Source organism: Anolis sagrei, chromosome 4, assembly GCF_037176765.1.
Source record: "Anolis sagrei isolate rAnoSag1 chromosome 4, rAnoSag1.mat, whole genome shotgun sequence".
In the NCBI taxonomy this organism is placed as follows: Eukaryota; Metazoa; Chordata; class Lepidosauria; order Squamata; family Dactyloidae; genus Anolis; species Anolis sagrei.
The window spans coordinates 57549442-57575122 of record NC_090024.1 but is presented as its reverse complement, the minus strand read 5'-3'; positions in this window follow the sequence as shown (position 1 = coordinate 57575122).

The window sequence follows — 25681 nt, the reverse complement described above, 5'->3', positions numbered from 1 at the left end:
TCAGCTTGGAATCTGGAAGCCCAGGTTTCTGTGGTGGATAGGAGTGCTCTTGCAGATTTAAAGTCTGTACACTAACTATGTCTTTTCCTAAGAAGTTGGATCTGACTAGGGTGATAGAATAATAGAATCAAAGAGTTGGAAGAGACAACAAAGGTCATGCAGTCCAACTCCATGTAATGCAGGAACACACAATCAAAGTACTCTTGACAAATAGCTATCGAGGCTCTGTTTATAAACCTTCAGAAAAGGAGGCTCCACCACATTCAGAAGGAATGTCTTCTCCTGTCATTTAAATCCATTACTCCATGTACTAATCTCTAAAATAGCAGAAAACAAGCTTGCACCCTCCTCAATATGATATAATTAAAAATATTAATGAGGAACAATAGACCATCTAGGAGAGACTATAGTAGTTTGCTTTTGCATGATTTAAAGTGGTGACAAGATCCCACCCACCACTCTTTTCTCCCCACTCCTTAGTTAGCCCTTGGTGGTGCAGTGGGTTAAACCCTTGTGCTGGCAGGACTGAAATTCTACAGGTCAAAGGTTCGAATCCTGGGAGATCACAGATGAGCTCCCTCTGTCAGCTCAAGCTCCCCATTTAGGGACATGAGAGAAGCCTCCACAAGGATGGTAAAACATCGAACATCCTGGCGCCCCCTGGACAATGTCCTTGCAGACTATCAATTCTCTCACACCAGAAACAACTTGCAGTTTCTCAAGTCTCTCCTAACATGAAAAAAACAACAACTTTTGAGTTAATTGTGTATGAACCCTTTCTGCACTTTGAACTCATCTTGCAGACAATGGAAGGGGGGAGTGGAAGAAAGAGAAAGAAACTGGGACAATTTTAAAGCATCTGAAAGAATGGGATGACAGAATTAATTGGGACAATACCTATCAATATGAATGGTTGGAGGATATGAATCAGCATTCATCCCCACCCCACTCTGATTGAACTGTTCTCTCCAGTAGTCAGTTTCTCCTATTGCAAGATTCTGTCCTTGAAATTTCCAACCACTCATTCTAGGCCTGCCCTCAGTAGTAACAGGGAAACAACTCTGTTCTTCCTTCTATGTGATATGCATATATACATGTGTATTTAAAAATGTGCAAATATTAATGTAACATTTTAAGTTACCAGTAGAGGCCCTCACACACTTCACAGAAGATTTTTAACATATGCAGCCAATTAATATATCAAATTAAATAAGGAAATATAGGACCTGACCACATTCAGAAACATGCTATGTGCAATGGCAGGGAATTGGTTATGAAATCACAACAACACAACTATGTGTGAAAAGCATCTATCTATTCTAGTTCAGTGGGAAGGCAAAAGCTGGTCAGACATGGTACAAGTCTGTTCAGAACATATTCTGGTGTGTGCATTAAATTGATGTACATAACAATGAAATAATCACACACAATGGAGACCCTGGAGAGCCAAACTTTTACTGCATCATTTCAATAGGTCCTACTATTTGAAAACTTGTTTTTACAGAAAGTAGGGTGGGCAATATGTACAACAAATTATTTTTTTCCTTTTTCTCTTATTGCAAGTATTGGCTGTGGGTGGATGAATGAGTTCTATTGGACAGCTTTGATTGATCAGAAGAGACCTTCTGCACACATACGGGGTAATCTTAGTCTACATTACAAAGGATGTAGCTTCTGCTAACAGCTCTCCTTTAAAAAGTATCTTTGATTCCTGGGTGTTAAGTTCCTTGTAAACAGTGAAGACAGCTATAAACCTAAAGGAATGCTATGTTGCTAGTAGATGATGATATCTGACATATAGTTCTATCAGGAACCTGGTTCCTTTGATCTTCGATGTGCAATTAAATTCTAGTAAGGATGTAAATTGAAAATAATTTGTGTGCCATCTCTAAACTTGCTATTGATAAGAAGGACTAGTTCATACAGATGAACTAATATTTACTATCACAATGTTGACTTTGGCCAGCTGCAAACAACGTAAAGCCCATCAACTTTGTGTACCCCCCAGCGGTATGCACCTTCAGTCTGTTGTGCTTATTCCACATTTTTTGGCCAATGGCACCTACCTAAGCACAGAAGTGACTTTTCTTCTTTTTCAGACCTAAAATAGAATATATCTTTGTTGTCAACCACTGGAAACACAGGAAATGTGTGTTTATATTGTGGGGAGACACTGGGCAGCATAGGGACATGCGGCTTACTGATGTCTTTGTGGGAGAGCTCACTTAATTTCTATTGACATCCCCTGATTTAAACCAACTGAAAGAAACATCGTGGGAAGTATAGTAGATTCCAGAATCTAGAATCAGTATGACCCTTTGGTTCATTATATTTGTCATCCAAAATGACTAACATTTGGCACAGAGTTATAGTTATGTTAAAGCTTTTTTCTGCACTGCTTTCTATGATAAATGTCTACTTTCACATTAGTCAAGAAAGGAAAGTGACAGTAGGGTGGTAAATCAGTTCCAGATTTCAACCTGGAGTTTAAATGAGCTATCCAAACATGAAATCTATTTTGTGTTAGAAGTGCATCAGTGCTTTGTCCTGAAGAATGGAGAATTCCTCGAAAGTAGGTGTAGTCATAGATAGTTTGAATGACCCAAAGGATCCTCCTCCTATATTCACATGTCCTGAGCCTTTTGTGATGTGATCTGACACTCTGAAGGCTGTTTTTCCACCTCTTCACTTCCTGCCAATTCTCTCGCAGATCTTATCTAGAATGGAGCTAGATGAAGTTAGCACTCTGAGTAACTTTCCTATCTTAGAATGGAGTATCTATAGTAAAGTTTTTTTTCCATTTTTATTACTTTGCCTGCTGAAAATGGAATATGTAGCTTCATTTTCTATATTCCTCTTCTTTCATGCCACAATTTTCTCCTTTTATCTGTGAGTTATAGTTCAGACTTCCTAAATGCTTAGGTGTGTCTTCTATCCCACACTGAGGATAAGGCAACCTATTAAACTAACACAAAACACACACCACCCAAGCCCCAATAGAAAGATATTTCTGAAGAAGGATGTGAAAAATATTATAATCTTTTAGCATGAGAAATTGGCATCTGGCTCTGGGATAAAAAATCTGGACTCTCTAAAAGTCCATTTAAGGTGGGCACAAAGTTTTGGTAAACAAATACAAATGGAGCAATGGGAAAGGGTTTGGACAACGAGTTTGAAATTGACACTGTGTAATGTCTTGAAAAAAATTATTATAAAATGATGTATAGGTGGTACCTGACACCAGAAAGGATTTCTAAGATTTATAAAAAAAATATTTCTAGTGATAGTTGTAAATGTGGGGGAAAGGTTGGCACTTTTTATCATATATGGTGGTTATGTAAAAAAAAACCCAGAAATACTGGGCACAGATACATATAATTTTAGCAAAATTGAAATGAAACCTGAACTCTATCTGCTTGGGAATATGAGATGAATAATTAGATAGAAAATGGGGAATGTTATTGCTATATGTGATGTGTTGGAAATATGATAATGGTAGCAAGAAGTACTTATGCTCAAAGATGGAAAGATTCAGTGGTTCCGTCACAAGACGAATGGCTTATGAAAATAAGCAAACTTGCCAAAATGAATAAACTTGCTACGTTGATTAAAGAAAAAATTCTAACTAACTTTAAGAAAGATTGGGGGCCATTCATTATGTTCCTCCAGCAAAGACTGGGGCCTATTTACTGTGTTCCTCCAGCAAATCTCTATCACTTGTTTTTCGGACTAGAAGTGTGTTATTATGCAAGAAAAGATGTACCAATGGTTCCTTTTCACTAAATGGATGTAGAAAACAGAGAATATAACCATCAAACAGAGAATCTTAGATTAGATAAAATACATTGTTTGTAGTTTGTTATTATTGGGTTTTTTATGTTTAGGATGTAGTAGTAGCATTCTAGAAAAGTTTTTTAAATACTTTGTTGTTGATGTTATTTTGTTTTTTGTATGTTTGTATGCTTTAATCTGTCTAAATAGAAAAGAATAAAAAATGCATTTAAAATGTCAGTCAGTCAGTCAGTCTCAACAGTTGTCCATGAAAAAAAAATGTAACAGCAAAAACCCAAGCCAAATTGCTACTGATCCAGCTATTGCCAAGATATGTCGACTTTGTTTTTCAACTGTTGTTCTGTCAAAACTGGTCAAACAAGAACAGTATAATGGTGCTAAAGTTGCCAAAATTGTGAAGAAAATGAGTTCCTATCATTCATTCATAGCATTTTCTCCTATGGGAAATGACTGGCAAATGTTGGCCATTTCAGGAAGTTTACATCTTGCAGGTGATGAATGTCACAGATGTACAATAAATAGGGCTGCTGTGAAATTTAATGGCTTCCTCTGAAGCTCTGGATCCTATTAGAAAGGTCACCCATTGTCCTAGTGCATATGATGAATGTGAGCACTAGTATCTTTATGTAGTATATCACACAATAGATACATCGTAAGTGACTGTTTGTTCTTCACTTCAAACTCTATCAAGGTCTCATGCTCCACATGAATCTATATGTGTTTTTGTATAGAAACTTTTTCCCCAAGTGGGTTTATGTAGGCTGACCCACTGGGAGACTGCTTATATCTTGAGGGACTTAAAAACACTTCTTACCCACTTTAGGGCAATTTCCCTCAGCAGGTTTTCTGGAATTTATGATCCTTGTTCCATCAGAATACAAAGGAAATTGCTAAATCTATGTAACAATGCTTTAAAGGCACTCACTGAATTTTAAAGAGTATTTTAAAAAGAAAAAACAGTATGATGTACGAGCTTAAGAACATCAGTGCAAATGAAGGGACTGATGTCAGCTTTTTTGTTTTCTTTGGTTTTGAGAGAAAAGAGAGAAAGCAAATTTCTGGAGAGATATAATCTCACCTTTTATCTCTCATATACACATCACATATGAACATACTTTTAAAATAAATGTCAGCTAGAAAGAAACTGGGTAGCTCATGTTTAATGGGTGAAAAGAACTAAGTTAATTTAAGGACCTTATTAGAGGTCCAGAATCCAGGGGACGGTGAGGACAGCAGGGGAAATCGTGGGAGAGCGCCCAGTTTCATCACTTTACCACAGTTGGTCATGGGCTACCATCCCACAATGTTTCCTGACTGTCCGCTGCTTCTTCCCATGAGGTCCCAGGATTCTTCAGTGAGGATACGGGTAGTCACCGATATTCTCAGGACTCCCTTTTAGTGTACTGCCAGCATGCTGCTGGGAAAGAGCCCTGCCAGAAGTAGCCCTTTGTCATATGATGGGCTTTGGAGAACTCCATCCTGACAGCCTGCCAGCAGCATGCTAGAATGGGGGGAAAGCCCAGGGCATTCATATATGGTGGCTACAAACAAGGGAATATATTATTTTTGTACCTTTGACATACAGATGATAATCCTATTTGACATTGCAATGGAAATAGCCAAGATTTTGGCACTTCTAACTTATTTTATACTCCATGTCTTGAGACTTTTGCTATACCAGGTTCAGTAAACATCCCTTATATCTGGTCATCTATCAATATAGCAAAACAGTAATTCAGTATGACTGACTAGGTTCTCAGCAACAGCCCCTTCTTCATTTACAGCACTGGAAATCAATTGTGAAAAGTAACCATTCCTAAAAATAAAATCCTCATGTTCAGAGACACATATTGGATAAAATATATATAATAAGTGTATCAGGTAAAATAGGGGCTCACCAGGACATTATAAGGATATTTTTTAATCATAAGCTGGGAGGAATGACTAAGGAGATAATTTCCCTTGACTGCATCCATTAAGCTTTTATAACAGTCAAGACTAAAGGATGAACATGGGTGTCTTTCCTGATGGATGTTTGGATGCCAGTAGGCTGGTATTAGCATCATGACCAAATGTAAAGGATGAAGAAGACAACAGGGAAATGAAATCAAATGTACTTTGTAGCCACTACTGTCTATTCATTTACATTACAGACTGATTTAAACTGTTTTAAGCCTCTCTTATGAAACACAGTTATTGCCATTTCAAGAGCTCAAACCTGATTTAAGTACTAGCATGTCAGTTTTAGTGGCTTACACAGACAAAAGAATGATGCTTACTTTCAATAAAGACCTATGTATTTGAAAGAGTTTGAAGGGCAATGTTCACATGTTAAACTATTTTGCAATCCAGGATACTGGAACTACAGATTCCATTGCTCTGAAGTTCCACCATTGCATCTAAGGATATTATATTTTAATTTCAAAATACCAAAAGCGAAGTAGAATATGTGGGGGACCCTCCCCTCTAGGGGCTGAAGTGGCACAGCAGGTTAAAACGCTGAGCTGTTAGACGCCATTGCAATGAAATAAGGATGTTATTTCATGGGAAGGGGTGGAGAAAGTGTCATATTACCCTAGTGTTTAGTCCTGTAGAGTTACAAAACACATCATTTTGTTTGTCATTCCTTGTCACACATTGTTCTTTCTTGCTTTTTCTCCCAAAATCATCCATTTACAGATCTATCACACAAGCAAGTGCAGCTCCCATCCACTCAATTTAAAACAAAAAGTAAACCTTGGGGGGGGGGGGGAACCCTGGAGATACTGGGCTTTCCCCTCCCTCCAATCCTACTCTAGGCACTGATTTTAAAGGGACACCATGGGGCATACTGAGCTTTCCTCGCAATCTCAGTACTCCCCATTGTGGTAGTCTGAAACTTAAAAAGCTAGCAGTACAGACAGGAAAAACAAAGACATTTTGAAATTTCGATATTTTCAATTACTAAAATCATTTAAAAAAAAATAACCATGCCAGGCTCATGAATCAGAATTTTGGAAGAGAAATGTCAATGCTTGGTAGGGAACCGGCCACAGAAACACCTTTTACTCCTTGTCATTGAAGCAATTCAGCTTGGGAAAATTTGACAGCTCCTATTCCGTGTGTTTTTTGCTGTTTTCAGTTATATACACTGCTTTCTGAGTTCAGAAGATGATCTCTGATCATCCCCCCTGCCCCAATGTCAAGCACTTCTGAGACACTTTCGGTAACCATTTACGATAGGTACAGACAGGAAACGTCTGTTTTAAAAATGTCTAGAATTGGGGAGGGGGGCAGTGTGGAATAATATCCTAAACTGGAATAATCAAAAATCATTTGGACCTGGGGGAGGCAGTGGTGTTGTAGTCAACAAGAAAGCAGACTCCTATAATAAGCTCTCCAAATGTGCAGGTTTAACTTTTACGAATTTGATTAAAATGTTCTCTCTAGGGATCTTTAAGTCCTTCTTTGAGACTCTATGCTCCGCTTTCAGCAGACGTCAAAAAAAATTGTAGGTCCTTCAGCATTATTCTATTATCAGCTTCCAGCAGACAATGACTATTATGCAGGAGGACTTGCAGATTTTGAGAACAGTGTTCTCTCAGGTTTAAAAAAGGTGTCTTTTATTATTTGTGATTTTTCAACTTTCATAAAGAAACTGCATCTATATCCCCAGCAAATGTGAAGAACTGGCTCTACATAGCTCTAGGCTATGCATTCTTCATTGCTTTCATGAATTCTAGTTTCTCTCTCTCTAGTAGTAGTAGTAGTAGTAGTAGTCATTGTAACAACAACAACAACAACAATCTTTATTTATACCCTATACCCTCTCCCTGAAGGGACTCGGAATGGCTTACAACAATTTACAGATACAGAAAATAAAAGACAACAGTAAACAATTTTCACTACATAAAATTAAATTATGTACTGATAAAAACATTAAGAAAAATAGCTTTAAACCAAGTGCCCTCTAAAAATAGTTTAAATATAAACATTGTTTAAACCAGTCCATTCCTGTTGTCAGAATATCCAGCATTATGTTCTAATAGTCATTCAAGTTCTATCGGATAATTATTTAATACTCTTGCCATTATCAACAGCTTGCTTAAATAGCCAGGTTTTTAACTCCTTCCTGTATATTAAAAGAGTGGGTGCTTGTCTTATTTTCTTGGGAAGAGCATTCCAGAGTCGGAGGGCCACTATCGAGAAGGCCCTCTCCCACGTCCCTACCAACCTCGCTTGGGGGGTGGAATTGAGGGAGAGGGCCTCTCCAGCTGATCTTAAAGTCTGTGCAAGTTCATAGGGAGAGATGTGGTCACGTAAATAGGCAGGACCTGAGCTGTATAGGACTTTGTAAGTAATAACCTGCACTTTGAATTGGGCCCAGAAGCAAATTGGCAGCCAATGGAGCTTCTTTAAAGGGGGTCATATGTTCCCTACAACCTGCCCCTGTAAGCAGTCTGGCTGCAGATCTTTGCTATAGATAGATATATATATAGATATAGATATAGATATATAGCAGCCAGACTGCTTACAGGTGCAGTACGCACGCACACATGCATGCATATATAGTTCTAGAGACTATGATTGGTCAAGTGGTGTGTGTGCACACATGTGTGTGTGTAATTTTCTGGTGAATATTACCTAAAGATTGCACTGCATTGTTGTTTTTACAGTTCTGGGTGAGAAACTGGGGGACTGGTAGTAGGAAGTAGTACAAAGACAGAGACTAGGGACTGCATGCTGCCTGCAGAATAAATTTTCTCCATTCCTGTTGTAGGTGAGGAAAAGGAAACATTTTTCAATGTTTGCTTTAGATGATAAGGGACAAAGCCTGAACTGCCTGCCCACTTCTGCTTATTTAGCACTCAAAAAGCTCATTCCCAGAAAACTACTTGCTCATTAGGATCATATGTATACTGAAAGAAAGAGGGGAAAGAAAAATACACCCCAGTATAAACATTTAACTGGGAATGAAACATCTTTCGGTAAATGAAGGCTTTTACCTAACTTCCTCTAAGGTCTTAAAATACATCTTCCATTAAAATGAGATTAGTTCCTATAGATACAACATGCTACTGAATATGTATAGTATTTATTTAGTACAATTTAGAGATATTAACAACCTGTCAGAATCAAATCAATCCTCCAGTACGCAAAGAACATCAGTAATTGCAAGTTGATGAAAACTTGTATGGATTCTTTTTTTTTTTCTAATGGTGGCAGAGTAAAATAAAATCATTACCATTTACTTTGAATTATTCAAGGAATAAATTATTGAGTATAGGTTCTTTATGAGTGAATAGACTCTAAAGATATTTAGATATTTGTCAAATGAAGTAGTAGTATCAGAATGATGAGTTATGGGCTTTAAATAAAAGTAGCTGTATGATTAGTAGTCAAGTAGTGCATTTTGGTGTCAAAAGGAAACCATTAAGATCTTTTTGGTTTTAGGAACAAAATATGATACATTGCTAATCCCTGCTCAGTATCCCAGCAATATTCAGTACCAAACAAACCTCTGAGGATGTATGAATCTTCTTTATCTCTTCTCTACTTTTTTCCTCAAACTGTGCTTGGCCTCAATTCCAGTAACAGAGATGTCATTATCTTCCTAGTATGATGATGAAAGTGCAATTATACTGGAATGCAGCACATGTGTGGCAATATTTATATTGGCTAGTATCCAGGGCTACCATTGTGTACGTGTAAGCAATTCCTGTACATACAAGAAACAATGGGGAACTCCCCCTTTCTGTCCTTGAAAAGTAGAGAATCACTCCCGAATCACTCCAGGTTTTCAGCACAAGAGATGACTGCAGAAGAGAGGGCTGAAAAATCCAAGTGCTCTCACATGTGTCATATTGAACACGTTCCATAGATACATTTTTTTCATACTAGTACAATCACATGTTTCATCCATAGCTAAAGCATATTCAATCTTATATGAGATGATACCTTGTCTAGTGTTAGCTTCTTTTCCCCTGGTAAGAGATTATTCTACACTTGCAACGTCATCATATGGACTCCCGAAATCACCACACATTGTGGCGAATCCGGCAATGCTTGGCAAGGGGGAGGGGTAAGCCATTGCCCTACACCCTGCATTGCCCAGTTTTCCCCCACCTCATGAAGTCTCCCATGTTGCTGCCATGGCTGCATACTCTGGACCCTATAGTCTGTGATGGAACTCTACTAGAAGTAATTCTATGTCATGGGATGGGAGCTGGCAGGCTCCATCACAAAACTATAGAGGATCTGGTGCATACCACTGAAAATTACCATGTCTGATGAGGTCATTTATCATGTGAAGCTGCTATTCTACTACCAATGAATAGCGGTTTCATGTGATAAAGGATTCTGACTACATTAGTAGTCAGAATCCTTGATTACATGAAGCTGCTATTTCATACTAATCATGCTATTGTAGGCAGCAAACACATATTTTGGATGAGTACCTCAATTTTGTACCTCTCTTTATTCGCACAATTGCGCCACTTCTATGGTCCCACAATCATACTTCCACATAGACTTGTCTTACTACACTTCTGCTGCAGCACTATCAACTTTTTATTTTAATTCTTTACAGAAATTTTGCAGTTCCAGTATGCAAGCAGAGAAGGAGTGTGGACTCACCACACAAGAAAATTAACAAGTATGTTGCAAGATTGTGAGCTATTGACAGATTTTGCTCATCTGTAGTAGTGAGGGGTCGGTTAAACGCAGGGAGGAGGCAGAACAATAGTAAGATGTGCACAGCATCGTGCAATAGGAACTGTCACTAAAAACGATGGGCCAGCTTCAATACTAGTTTGTGTGCTGCGTGCAGTGAAGTCCACCGATTGCACAGTTATAGCAATCCAATGCCACTTTAATCACTGTGGCTCTCTTCTATAAAATCTTGGGATTTTTACTTGACTGAGTTTCTTCAAATTCTCTGCAAGAGAGCCCTGATGCTCCTGAATGGCAACAGTGGAGTCTTCTCGCACAAAAACCTGTAACACAAAAAAGTGAAAACCTTAAGGACTACGTCAGGTGGCACTCCGGTTGTTACAAACAGCTACAAATGTATAGTGTTGATATGATAATTGATAAGCATCAATACTAACAATTTCGCAAATCACTTTGCAGCTTAGACAGACAATAATAAAACAATTGTAAATGCAGCAGTTGATTTGCAATTTTTTTTTTGTAAAGGAAAGGCATTTACTGTAAAATGCTTGAGCATATATGTCCCCTGTCACCCATGTTTTTTTTAGAGCATACATGCCTCAAACGAAATGAGTTGGTGTTTTCTAGAGAGAGAGAGAGAGAGAGAGAGAGAGAGATTACTGGGAGCATTATCATGTTACTCTAAAGGCCTCTACTCAAACTTCAGGTGCTGCCACTGTGAAAAGTGAAGCATAATTAATCATATCAGTATATTTTGGGAGGTAACTTGTGTGGTAAATATTATTATTTCCACCTGTCATTGGGTTTATTTATTTCTTATTTCGGTTGCTTCTACCCCACCCTTCTCACCCCGAAGGGGACTCAGGGCGGCTTACAAAAGCAAGGCACAATTTGATGCCTGCATCACATAACAACAATAAGACAAAAAAACATCAGTTAACAGAAAACAGCAATTCTAGCAATAACATCAATTAACAGAAACAACAATTCTTGCAAGGCGAAAACAACCATAAAACCAGTAAAACCAATACAAACCATTTCTCCTCATTGACGGTCAGCGTTTCACAATCTCATAGTTCAAATTCCAATTCCACAATTGTCAGTCCTGTCAGTCCTATCCATCTGGTTCTCCATATCTAGTTGTCAGATTGCCCGAAGGCCTGGTCCCACAACCACGTCTTTACCTTCCTCCTGAAGGAGAGGAGGGATGTTGATGCCCTAATTTCCCCCGGGAGTGAGTTCCACAGGTGAGGGGCCACCACTGAGAAGGCCCTGCTCCTCGTCCCCACCAACCTCACTTGTGATAGCGGTGGGGTCAAGAGCAGGGCCTCCCCAGATGATCTCAAATTCCGGGGTGGGACATAGAGGGAGATGAGTTCGGACAGGTACACTGGACCGGAACCGTAAAGGATTTTGTAGGTCAAAACCAGCACCTTGAATTGTGCTCGGAACTGAACCGGCAGCCAGTGGAGCTGACACAGCAGGGGGGTGGTGTGCTCCTTGTATGTCGCTCCAGTGAGCAATCTGGCTGCCGCTCGCTGGACCAGTTGAAGTTTCTGAACAGTCTTCAAGGGCAACCCCACGTAGAGTGCATTGCAGTAGTCTATTCAGGATATAACAAGAGCGTGGACCACTGTGGCCAGATCAGACTTCCCAAGGTACAGGCGCAACTGGTGCACAAGTTTTAGTTGTGCAAAAGCTCTCCTGGCCACCGCTTAAACCTGAGATTCCAGGCTCAGAGAAGAGTCCAGGATTACTCCCAAGCTGCGAACCTGAGTCTTCAGGGGGAGTATAACCCCATCCAGCACAGGCTGTAACCCTATGCCCTATTCGGCCTTGCGACTGACCAGTAGGACCTCTGTCTTGTCTGGATTCAATTTCAATTTGTTAGCTCTCATCCAGTCTGACACAGCAGCTAGACAGTGATTCAAGGTCTGGACAGCCTCCTTGGTGACAGGTGAGAAGGAGTGACAGATCTGGTCATCATCTCCATAGAGATAACACCTCAGTCCGAAACTCCGAATGATCTCCCCCAGCGGCTTCATGTAGATGTTAAACAACATTGGAGACAGAATTGAACCCTGTGGGACTCCACACGACAACGGCTGTGGGGCCGAACAGGTGTCACCCAGTAACACCTTCTGGGACCGTCCCTCAAGAAAGGACTGGAGCCACTGCAAAGCAGTACCCCCGAGTCCCATATCTATGAGGCGTCCCAGAAGGATATCGTGATCGACGGTATCGAAGGCCGCTGAGAGGTCCAGCAGAACTAACAGGGACACACTCCCCCTGTCCAGCTCCCGGCGAAGATCATCTACCAAGGCTGTTTCTGTTCCATGTCCCGGTCTAAAGCCAGACTGTGCCGGATCTAGATAATCAGCGTCTACCAGAAATCCCTGGAGTTGTGTTGCCACTACATGTTCCATGACTTTGCCCAAGTAGGGGAGGTTGGAAACTGGCCGATAGTTGTCGAATTTAGTGGGGTCCAGTGATGGTTTCTTCAACAGTGGTTTTATTATAGCTTGTTTTAAGCTCGCTGGAATCTTGCCCTCCTGCAAGGAGGCATTAACCACCACCTTCACCCACTTTGCCAAACCCCCTCTGGGTTATAGATGTACCTGCAGAATACGTCACCAGGGATCATGTTGTCATTTTTGTTGTTGTTAATCAGTTTTATTTATCCATGTCCCACCTTCACCTAGGACTAAAGGTGGCTTAAAAATTAAAATCAATAGTACTATGCCCCACTTTATTTCTGTCTACACATAGGTAGGAAGGCAATAGGAATATCAAAAGAAAATTGGCAGTTGAGCTACCTTTATTGCCTAATACCTAGAAGAACAGATGCCCAGTATTGTAATGAACATAATTACATTTTTCTACGAAACATATTTTACATAAAATATCAGAAACCCACATGGCACTCTGCATGTACCTTGCCACTAGGCTGCCATAGTGCTAAACTAAGCTTTTGTGCAGTGCACGTACTGATTCCAGTATTGACATTTTTTCTTGTACACATTTCTGAGACCTATGAGAATGACATGCAAGGAGCTACTTAGAAGATTAAAGGTGTATTGATTTAATATTTAGACATAATTACAAAAGACTCTTGTTCTCTGTTTCTGAAAACATTTTCAAAGCTCTTCTTACTCACCTTGCATAAATATCAAACTCTTGGGCATGCTGATGTGTTTGAGTTCAGTGTTTGAGACATCAGAATATGATAAAGACAGATTATCTTGCAATGGCCAATAAGGGAGACCAGATGACCGAATGCCAAGCAAGACCTTCATGTTAAATCCACATAGAGTTGGTGTCTGCTACTACTGGGAAATAAATCTAATCAGACATTTGATATATTGTTCCAGAAACCTGAAGTAAACTAGAAGAGAAATCCAGGGCAGACCTAGACAGCTCCTTTATTGATGAAACTTCTGCAATAAAAAGCGGGCTGTCCAGACAACATTCTGGGAAACCTGGAATTAATTTGCCACAAACCAGAAAACCCCTGGTTTGTGGAGAATTAATTTGATATTGGGTTTATTCTGCACATTCTTGGAAGGCACGGGATTAAATCCACTACTTCCAGTGTCTGGACTGTAGAGTACTGAGTCCAGACAGTATTCCCACAGTTTTCCAGGATAAATTAGCCTGGAAAACTGTGGGAATACCAACCCCTTTCCCAGAAGCCCCCCTAAACATAGTAAAAAAGCAAAATAACTCATCCTGCCTCCATGTGACAGCTGCCAGTGTTCTCCTGGTGCATACAAATGGCATGCCACGAGAAAGGGCATGAGAAAGGGAGGAGGAAAATCAGTTCTGCCTCCCCCTCCCCTTTCTCCTGGTGCGTCATTTGTACGCTCCAGGAGAACTCCGGCTGCAGTCGCATGGGGGCAGGGTGAGGGTAAAGTACAACATCTGGACATCCACCCCAGAAAGTGTGTGCTTTCAGGGGTGCATGTGGACAGGGCCCCAGGAACATCCGCATTTTTTAGATGTGGATGCTCCTGGGATAAAGTCCTGTCTAGAAAGGTCCCAAGTTCTGTATAAAAAGATAAAGCTTTCTGTACTCAATGGATTACTTTAATAGTATGGAAAACTTGTCGGGTGTCTTTCTGATCTTATTGTTTAGGTGGAAACAATGAAGATTCATGCTTGTATGGTTGTCTCTAAGTGCACTCCAGATAATCAGAAAGAATAAGATATAAATGTCTCTGCCTGAAAAATGTTCACCCTTGATCTGATACACAGGCTGACTTCAGGTTTGTGGGAATCCCAAGGCAGACTATCTTTCCAGAGGCAACCTCTTGCTTGGAATGATATTCTCAACCCAGACAGAGTAATGGCTGGGCACCCTTTTGTGAACTCATCAGAACTAATGTCACCAGCAGACATCCAGGAAGGAGCTGTTTTTAGCTGGTAAAACAGCTCTAATGCTATCTCAGCCCGGCCATTCATCTGAACACCAAAGGAGTTTGAGGGTTGCTACCATGCTGAATAAGGGCATAGATGACAATACACCAGATTATTTGGGTAAGTGTAGATGAGACTAGCTCGCGTCTGCCAAAAATAAATCAAGCTTGTCCAAAAATGTAATTGAGTTCCACAATGCAGATACTTTCCTGTCAACCTTTGTTGGTAATCAGTTATTAAAGGACAGAAATATATAATGTGTAGCTTAACCATGGTGATTTTAAGATTATATTTTGGGAGGAAATAGAGAGAAGGCTACTACAAAAGTGTCTAGTGCCTTACCAAATCTTACCAAGGATGGGATATGACACTATTCAATGTATCATTCCCCCTTACAGTTTCTTATCCAGCCATTTTTCAGATCCCCAGAATTAGATTATCAAAAAGCATTCAAAACCTGACAAACACTGTAAGCAAGATGTTTGCAGTTTGATCAAGGTTCTACTTACAGTGGAAACTTTTCAGCAACATATTTCTGCACAAAGAACACTCAAAGATCATAAAATGGATCATATAATGTATTTTCAGTGGGACTACAAGTTTATCTGATGCATGGAAATGGAACCATATTATTTGCTGAATGCCAACTTGTTTACACTAAGATCAGATGCACACATATATGGCCCTCAGCAGTACATGTGAAAAGGAACTTGGAATTATTGTTGGTTATAAATTGAACATGATCTAGCAGTGTGATGTTGCAACAAAGAAAGTAAATGATGTTTTATGCATGAATACAACTATAGTTTCAAAAACAAGGAAAGTAATTGTTCAATTGTATTCTGCACTAATTAGTCCTCTTATGGCACCCCATTTAGGGAGGATTTGGGCAAGTTGGACCATTTCAGAGAATGGGTAATAAGAAATATGGAGAACAAAACATGTGGGAAAAAGTTGAGGGAACTGGACATGTTCAGCCTGGTGAAGAAAAGACTAAGGAGTGGCATGACTGAACTTGTTAAATACCTAAAGGTCTGCTGTGGAAAAGAAGGTTCAAATATGTTCTCTACTTTCCTAGAGGATAGGATCAGGTATAATAGTTTTAGATTACAGAAGAATAGTGTTTAAATGAACATTAAAAGGACTTCTTGACAGTAAGTGCTGTTCAACAATGGAATCAATTACTTAGAGCCCATCCAGGCAGCTCCTATATCCCAGAATCCGATCCCAGGTTTTCTGTTTATCCCAGATTATCTGGCAGTGGGCACTCACATAATCCAATTTAATACAGAAAGCCTGGGATCAGATCCTGGAAGGGCCCTAAGAGTTGTGGCAGGACCTCTTTCTTTGAATGTCTTTAAAAGGAGGCAGCTACCTGCTGGGGATTCTCTAATTGGACTTCCTACATCAAGTGTGGGCTTGGACCCAATGAACCATAGCTCAGCTTCCAATCTATGATTATATGACTTTGATTCTAAACCTGAGGTGTGGAAAGTGTGAAGGAGAGAAAATGAACCATTTGTTAGAATGCAGCTTGACAAAACTTTTCATTTCAGTTAAGTACCTGATTCTTGCAAGTAATGTTGCCAGCCACCCTAGCACACAATTGTCTAAGTCACCATTTAATGTATATACCACCTGATACCCAGAGGCGGCGCTAGGTAATTTTCAATGGTAAGCAAACAGTATTTTGCCCCCCCCCCAAACCAATCACTGATATATATTTTCTGTTCGTTATGGGAGTTCTGTGTGCCATATTTGGTTCAATTCCATCACTGGTAGAGTTCAGAATGCTCTTTGATTTTAGGTGAACTATACATCCCAGTAACTACAACTCGCATATGTCAACGTCTATTTTCCCCCAATAGCGCCTCAAGAGCGCCCCTGGGCAAAATCAACTATACTGCAAATGCCTACTTTGCATAATGGGTTGAGCCTCCCCTGCTGATACCATAAAAATGAACACATGTAAATGATTTAATTGTGGGTCATAATATGTTGTAACTATGGTCTATGATGCATTTTGATCATTGATGAATGAAGCAGTGTGACAGAAGTTTTGTCATATATGACAATGTTTCAACTACTAGAATGTTATCCAAATGTTGTTTGTTCTCTTTCACAGAACTTTCATGAAACAACAAACACAGAACCTGAGCCTAGATTTCTTAAGCAATTGCTTTTCTCGAGTCAGTCAAAATTAAAGTTGGTTTGTTAAAGGGGAAAGGAATGGAAAACTACATTAAGTACACACACTCACACATGTATGTAATAGATCTGAACAGTTCTGCAAAACAGCATATTTTAATGTTATACTTATGTTATGTGTTATGTTACAGTTTACTTTTACAAAAGTTTACTTTTTAAACAAAAATATTCTCCATTATTTAAATGGTTGTTTTCTATAGAATACAGTTAATTAGCACCCCCCCCCCCCCAGCATAACTCAAAAGTGCGGTCAACATTTCACAGCAGTCATTACAATACAGCATAATAAGTATACTCCTCCTCACAAGCATGTAAACGCTTAGTTCCCGTGGACAGCACTATTAAAGAATTACATTCATTAGAGTTTATTGTTGAAACTAGAGCATATGCCAAGAAAAATGAATTGCCGCTTTGTACTAGCTTGTAAAAACCACACTTACAAAACTGCCAGGCAGCTCAGTTAAATCCGTTTTGTCAGTATGGAATTTGAGATGATGGCAGAGCTAGTCAGAAATTAGGCACAAGGCTTTTGCTTCTTTCCTCCCCTTCCCTTCTTGCTGCTGCAATTGCTACTTGCATGTTATCTAGCCCATCACACCTGATCACTCATCAGGGAACAGGGTTTTTACATTGTAAACTGGAAAAGGAAATAATAAAAAACAATTAATGATCCATTGATGCCTGCCAGTTTTGGAGAGGTGTCTTACCCAGTGCTTTCAAGCATTCCAACACCATTTGACTCTGGTGCCTCTCTTGCCAAGCTTCCGTGTTTTCCTAAGCTCACTCCAGGCTGCACAAATACATCCCTCAGTTCCCAGTTGCATACCGATGCAACCTGTCAAGGCAGATCTTCCACTCTATTTACAACATCCACAGATGCTCCTTCAGTTTTAGCATTTGGTTGTGCTACTTCTATAGGCCTCTAATCGCTTAGTCATAGAGTAAGATCCTGGCTTAGGGCTGTTGGTTGATTGCACACAACGCCACAGTCCAGCTGCAGGATGTTTTTCTGTTTTGCAAAGATTGTTGTTGTTGTTGTTGTTATTGATGATGATGATGATGATGATGATGTGTGTGTGTTTTACTGAGTATTGGAAAATAAATTATTGGGGAGTGAATGCCTTACACCCAGAACTACCTTACTTTTACCATCTTAATAGAAATGCATGTTGTTTTTCCTCCAGGAAGCAACCACAGAAGTAACAGTGGCAGTTCTTACTTCTGTAGAAACTATTTGTGAGGAAATCAGAATGGAAATCACTAAAAAGCTTAATGGTCCTCTCGATAAACCTCAACATCACCATCAGAAAGGGGGAGATCACTGTCTTAATCTCAGACTTCAATTGGTATTACACACACTGGTGGTTCCCACTGGACCAGAAGTTTTCTACTCCATTTTAGAATAGCTCTGCAGTTTTTGTTAAGTGCATTTGTGCTTTTCTGGTTGGTGATCAAATCAGTAGGCAATCATGTCTAATATTTATTATTATCTTGCACCTTAAATACAGATCTCAGCCTAAAACAGCACACCACATATTTTCAGACCTTAGAAAGTTGTCTTCTCGGACTATAAATCCCAGAATACTCCATGGATTCAAAGGGAACTTTACTAAATCCTGCAATCATTTTAAGCAGAAGCTGTAGGTTTCTAAATGCCTAAATCTTCATTTGTCAAAAAACACCTGTGAGTTGCCAGTATTTCTCCAGCTTTCAAGGTTATCCTCTGTTTGCATTCAGAAAATGGGTCGTTGCTTCTGCTGTCCTCATTAATTTTACCTGCTGCTAGCAGTATTAAGAACTCCATCTGATAATCCACTGCAGCCATTATTCCCACAGCTGCCCTTAAGTTTTCTGTTTTTATGGTCACATCTATATTTGGTACACATTCACTGTCAAATCTATATTTGGTACATACACACTGTCAAATCTAGTATTAATGCCCCACTTTCAGGACAACTAAAAACACATTCATGAATGCGACACAAATAGCTATTCCACAGGACTCAATCAAAGGCCATTTCTATCCCTTTGCAAGTCCTAAATTGAGGGAAGAATCACACAGTTAAATATAGATATAAATATATAGAGATATACATGGACATTGAAAAAATACCTCTAGCAAAATATATTTTCTCATTTGGCGAGAAATGATTTTCAGGTAAAAAACAGCAAACAAAAAGAAAACCAAACAAAAAGGTAGATAGATGTTGCATATTGGCAGGGATCACTTCAGGAAGAAGCATGATTTATTTTCAAGCAATTATTTGGCAGGTAACAAAAAGCACATGAGAAAGGAAAGTAATTGGAGTTATTATGAAACCTCCTGAAATTTTTACCTTTATTGATGATGTAATACAAAATGGCATAAAATGGTTTGTCTTGTAAGATCTACAATGAGTAAAGTGTGGCTTCAATTTATCCACTGCACATTCTTCAGTGGAGGAATAAGACACTTGTGGCCTTCAGGGTGTTTTTTGACATCTGGCTGTGACTGATGGGTCATAGAATCATAGAATCATAGAGTTGGAAGAGACCACAAAAGTCATGCAGTCCTTCTCCCTGTCATGCAAGAAAAAAACAATTAAAGCATTTCAGAGTTACCCAACCTCTGTTTTAGAACCTCTGAAGAAGGAAGCCCCACCACACTCAAGGCATCATATTTCACTGCCAAACAGCTCTTACCATTAGAAATTACTTCTTAATCTTTTAGGTTGAATTTCTTTTCCTGCAGCTTGAATCCATTGCTCCATAATCTAGTCTCTAGAGCAGCAGAAAACAAGCTTGTCCCCTCCTCAGTGTGATATCCGTTCAAATATTTAAACAGGGCTATCATGTCACCTCTCAGTCTTCTTTTCCCCAAGCTAAACATACTCAGCTCCCTCAGCCATTCCTCACATGGCTTGACTCTCGGATCTTTAATCATTTTGGTCGCCTTTCTCTGGACATGTTCCAGCCTTTCAATATCTTTCTTGGACTGTGGTGCTCAGAACTCAAGACAATATTCCATATGAGGCCTTACCACAGCAAAATAAAGTAGGACTATTATTTCCCTAGATCTTAACACTATGCTCCTATTGATGCAGCCAAGCATCCCATAGGCTTTTCTAGCTGCCATATCTCACTGTTGACTCGTGTTCAGCTTGTGCTTTAATAAGATTTCTAAATTCCTTTCATATGAACTGTTTTCAAACTAAATGTCACACATCCTATATATGTGCATTTCATTTTTTCTGTCTTAAGCGTAGTACTAAACATTTATCCCCATTTGAAATTCATTTTGTTAGTTTAGGATCACAAGTTGCCCACCCATGGCTTGATGAAAAGTTATATGTATTAAGGTTTTCCATCCAAGCCCTATGAATGGGCTTGACAAATCTAGTCGAGTATCTCGTGTTCCATGCATGAGTGGAGGTCACCTTACAATTTTGGAATCAGCTATATAGTGGGCCATCCCCAATTGTTTGTCTCCATTTACCCTTCATTCTCATGATGCTTATTGGAGAATATAATTTCTCCATGTTGTTTGCATGAGACAACTACTAAGGAATGTGCTGGAAATAAAATACCTTGATTGAGGCTTTTGTGAAAATACCAAGTACAATACAATAAAACCAAGCACTGTGCTCTCCAATGAAGCCTAGACTTCTGTCACTTCTCCATTGGCTCTCTCTTTCTTATACATAGACCCCAGAAGTTCCCTTTATGTGCACTTGCTTTACAATTAAGCCATGTGCTATAGACTGTCTCTTCCAACCTCTCCTTCTCTCCTGTTCTTTGCTGCCCTGCCATTATGATTGCTAGTCACAACCACCTACAATCATGACCTCAAATTACTTTTTTATTTGAAGAAAAGATACTTCATTTTGTGCATAATACTCCTCATCCCCTGCTTTTGGGGATGGCATGATTGGGATTTCGGGGTGGATTTGGAATTTTAATGCATTTAAATATTTTAATGTTTAATGGTTTTAGTTGCATTGAATATGTCATTAAATATAAAGGACATATAAATATAACAATCAAAACACAAGCCATATTTATAGTGTTTTAAGTTGCATTGTTTTATATTTATCACAAGCTGTATTGAGTCCCTATACCAGGTGAAGCAAATAAATAAGAAGACAAAATAATGGATTTTGATATGACGTATAGATAAATGGAGAGTACTTCTGCAGAGAGGAAAAAGCAACAAGAAGTCAACTGCCACTGACCACTGTCACCACCATTTCCCTACCCAGACACATGCCATGGTGAGGAAAGGAGAGTGTATCAGTGTTTCTTTTAGGTTCGCCTAGGACAGATTAAGCTCTTGCCTTTTATCACTCTGCCCAGCAAAGGAGAGTTCATGTACAGGTACCCTGCATTTTTGGGGGTTGATTATTTGACAAGAGTGTATAGCGCAAGTTTTACCTATAACAAAGGAAATTAAGATATTAAGGTGAGTAAAGAATAAATATTTTAGAAATCCACTTGTGTGAAAAAAGGAATACAAACTCAGCAGTCTCAGACTGCTGCTGCTCCTGCCACAGGGGTCCTGAATCCTTCCATCCAGCTTGGCTGCCCTGGACTACTTGTGAGTAGGAGAAGCCCCAGGCCCTTTCCAACTGGGTGCGACTCAGCAATCCTCCAAGGAGGGAGGGACTATAAAGCTGTGTTGCACCTGCCTTGGCCTAGTCTCAGACTGCTGCTGCTCCTGCCACAGGGTCCTGAATCCTTCCATCCAGCTTGGCTGCCCTGGACTACTTGGTCCTGAATCCTTCCATCCAGCTTGGCTGCCCTGGACTACTTGGTCCTGAATCCTTCCATCCAGCTTGGCTGCCCTGGACTACTTGTGAGTAGGAGAAGCCCCAGGCCCTTTCCAACTGGGTGCGACTCAGCAATCCTCCAAGCAGGGAGGGACTATAAAGCTGTGTTGCACCTGCCTTGGCCTAGTCTCAGACTGCTGCTGCTCCTGCCACAGGGGTCCTGAATCCTTCCATCCAGCTTGGCTGCCCTGGACTACTTGTGAGTAGGAGAAGCCCCAGGCCCTTTCCAACTGGGTGCGACTCAGCAATCCTCCAAGGAGGGAGTGACTATAAAGCTGTGTTGCACCTGCCTTGGCCTTGTGTTGCCTGCGCAATTTAACCGGATAGAGACCAACTGGGCCGACCGCCACCGTGTCGACCACCTCCGGAGGTCCATCCGCTATCTTACATCAATCGTCTGTTTTACATCTGAATCATAGCACTTGTGCCAACTGTCAATCTCTTGTTTACTGTGTTTACATATTGCCAACATCGAACGTTATAGTTCCATCCTAACTTGCTGCTAATGTGATAATAAGAGCATAGCATAGCACTTTAAAGGCGCCTGCCTCTGCCGCCGTTTTTGCACTTTGTCCCTTCCCCGAGTCCCCCTGCCGCACTTTAGTAGCATTGAGGGCCAAGTTTTGGGCTTGTTGCACTTTAATATCTTGTCGCACTTTAAGTTCCTGCACTTTAAGAACTACCCTTGTAGCCGTGGATTTTGCTACTGTTACTACTGTTGCACTTAAGACTCTAGCACTCTAGGGACCACCCTATTTTGCGGTTGAACGTTTACCATCTGTATTTACCATCTACCAAAGTGTATTGTTCCCATCCATGTGGTCCCCCACCCTCCTATGTATACTGTCTCTGATACTATTGACTGGTGGAAGAAGCAGGGGAGGAAGTGGGCTGGAGCCTGTGAAGAACAATGAGGAGGGGAGGGGGGACAAAGAAGACCAAAGTAATTGGCAAGAAAAAACGCCAACATTTCAAACATTTGATGAAATAGAGATTAAGACCCTGGTCAGGAACTGCGGCATGGAGGAGGGGAGGTGTTCCACTAGCCGAGGGGCCCCCATAGAGGTCGTGGTGGGAAGGAGGAGATGCGGGAAAAGGAGACCTCAAATTCGGCCAAATTCGGACCATTTATCCAAAACATTAACAATTCCAACTCGGTCTCCTAAGGTAAATTGGTGTAACCAGGTGAGCGGACCCTCTGGACTGAAGGTGGTGCTGTTGAACGCCAGATCTGTCAACGGAAAAACGACCTGGATCCAGGACCTAATCCTGGACGAGCGGGCAGATCTGGCGTGCATCACGGAGACCTGGTTGGATGAAGCTGGAGGAGTAAATCTGACCCAGCTTTGTCCTCCGGGCTTCTCCGTGCAGCACCAACCGAGATCCGGAGGGCGGGGAGGCGGGGTCGCAGTGGTCTATAGAGATTCCATCCATCTGACCAGGTGCCCCATCCCGCAGACCGCAAATTTTGAAAGCGTCTACCTGAGGGTGGGTGACCGGGACAGAATAGGGATTCTGTTAGTGTACCGTCCACCTCGCTGCACTACAGTCTCCCTACCTGAGCTAGCGGGGGTGGTCTCGAGCCTGGCGTTGAAGTCTCAACAGCTCCTTGTGCTGGGAGACTTCAACATCCATGCCGAGGCGACCCTCACAGGTGCGGCTCAGGACTTCATGTCTGCCATGGCAACCATGGGGCTGTCCCAACAAATATCTGGCCCCACCCACTGTGCTGGACACACATTGGATTTGGTTTTCTGCCAGGGATGGGAACAGGGTGGCGGTGTGGAGGAGTTGTCCATCTCTCCGTTGCCATGGACCGACCACTTCCTGATCAGATTTAGGCTCACTGCGCCCCCTAACCTCTGCAAAGGTGGAGGACCTATTAAGATGGTCCGCCCCAGGAGGCTGATGGATCCGAATGGATTCCTGACAGCTCTTGGGGATTTTCCCGCCACCTCGGTAGGTGACCATGTCGAAGCCTTGGTGGCTCTCTGGAATGGGGAGATGGCCAGGGCTATTGACATGATTGCTCCGGAACGTCCCCTCTCAAGTAGCCGAGCTAAACCAGCCCCTTGGTTTACTGAGGAGCTGGCAGTGATGAAGCGAAGGAAGAGGGAACTAGAGAGCGTGTGGCGTTCGGATCCGAGCGAGTCAAACCGAGCACGGTTTGTGTCCTTTCTTAGGGCATATGCCGCGGCAATAAAGGCCACAAAGAAAATTTTCTTTGCGGCCACTATTGCGTCTGCAAAGAACCGTCCGGCGGAGTTGTTTCGGATTGTCAGAGGTCTTTTAACTCCCACCACTGCAGGTGGGAGCCCTGACAATTCGGTCGCGCGCTGTGAAGCATTTGCTCGGTTCTTTGCAGACAAAGTCGCCTTGATCCGTTCTGGGCTGGACGCCGCGTTAGATGCAGACTCCGAGAATGTAACAAGAGCACCTGCTTGTCCTATTTTGATGGATTCTTTTCAGTTTGTGAAACCCGAGGATGTGGACAAGATACTTGGAGGAATGAGGCCCACCACGTCCATCCTAGACCCCTGCCCATCCTGGCTTCTGAGGGAGGCCAGAGGGGGATTGGCTGAGTGGGTAACAGTGGTGGTGAATGCCTCCCTTCGGGAAGGCAAGATTCCAGCGAGCCTAAAACAGGCTATCATAAAGCCGCTGTTGAAGAAGCCATCACTGGACCCCACTAAATTAGACAACTTTCGGCCTGTTTCCAATCTCCCCTTCTTGGGCAAAGTCATGGAAAGCGTGGTGGCCTCACAACTCCAGGTATTCTTGAGAGACACGGATTATCTGGATCCGGCACAGTCTGGTTTCAGACCGGGGCATGGTACCGAGACGGTCTTGGTCGCCTTAGTGGATGATCTGCGCCGGGAGCTAGACAGGGGGAGTGTGTCCCTGTTGGTGCTCCTGGACCTCTCAGCGGCCTTCGATACCGTCGACCACGGTATCCTTCTGGGGCGCCTTGCGGAAATGGGTCTTGGGGGCACTGCTCTGCAGTGGCTCCAGTCATTTCTGGAGGGCCGCACCCAGAAGGTGTTATTGGGGGACTCCTGTTCCGCACCACAACCTTTGACTTGTGGGGTGCCACAGGGTTCCATACTGTCCCCCATGCTGTTTAATATCTACATGAAGCCGCTGGGTGAGATCATCCGGAGTTTCGGGGTGCGGTGTCATCTGTACGCAGATGATGTCCAACTCTGTCACTCCTTCCCACCTGCTACTAAGGAGGCTGTCGAGGTCCTGAACCGGTGCCTGGCCGCTGTAATGGTCTGGATGAGGGCGAACAAACTGAAACTAAATCCAGACAAGACAGAGGTACTCCTGGTCAGTCGCAAGGCCGAACGGGGTATAGGGTTACAGCCTGTGCTGGACGGGGTCGCACTCCCCTTGAAGGCGCAGGTTCGCAGCTTGGGTGTGACTCTGGACTCATCGTTGAGCCTGGACCCCCAGGTTTCAGCGGTGACCAGGGGAGCATTTGCACAGCTCAGGCTCGTGCGCCAGCTGCGCCCGTATCTCGGGAAGTCTGACTTGGCCACGGTGGTACACGCTCTTGTCACATCCCGCCTGGACTACTGCAACGCTCTCTACGTGGGGCTGCCCTTGAAGACGGCCCGGAAGCTTCAGCTGGTTCAGCGCGCGGCAGCCATGTTACTAACTGGAGCGGGTGGCAGGGAGCACACAACGCCCTTGTTGTCCCAGCTCCACTGGCTGCCGATTTGCTACCGGACCCAATTCAAGGTGCTGGTTTTGGCCTACAAAGCCCTAAACGGTTCCGGCCCAAAATACCTTTCCGACCGCATCTT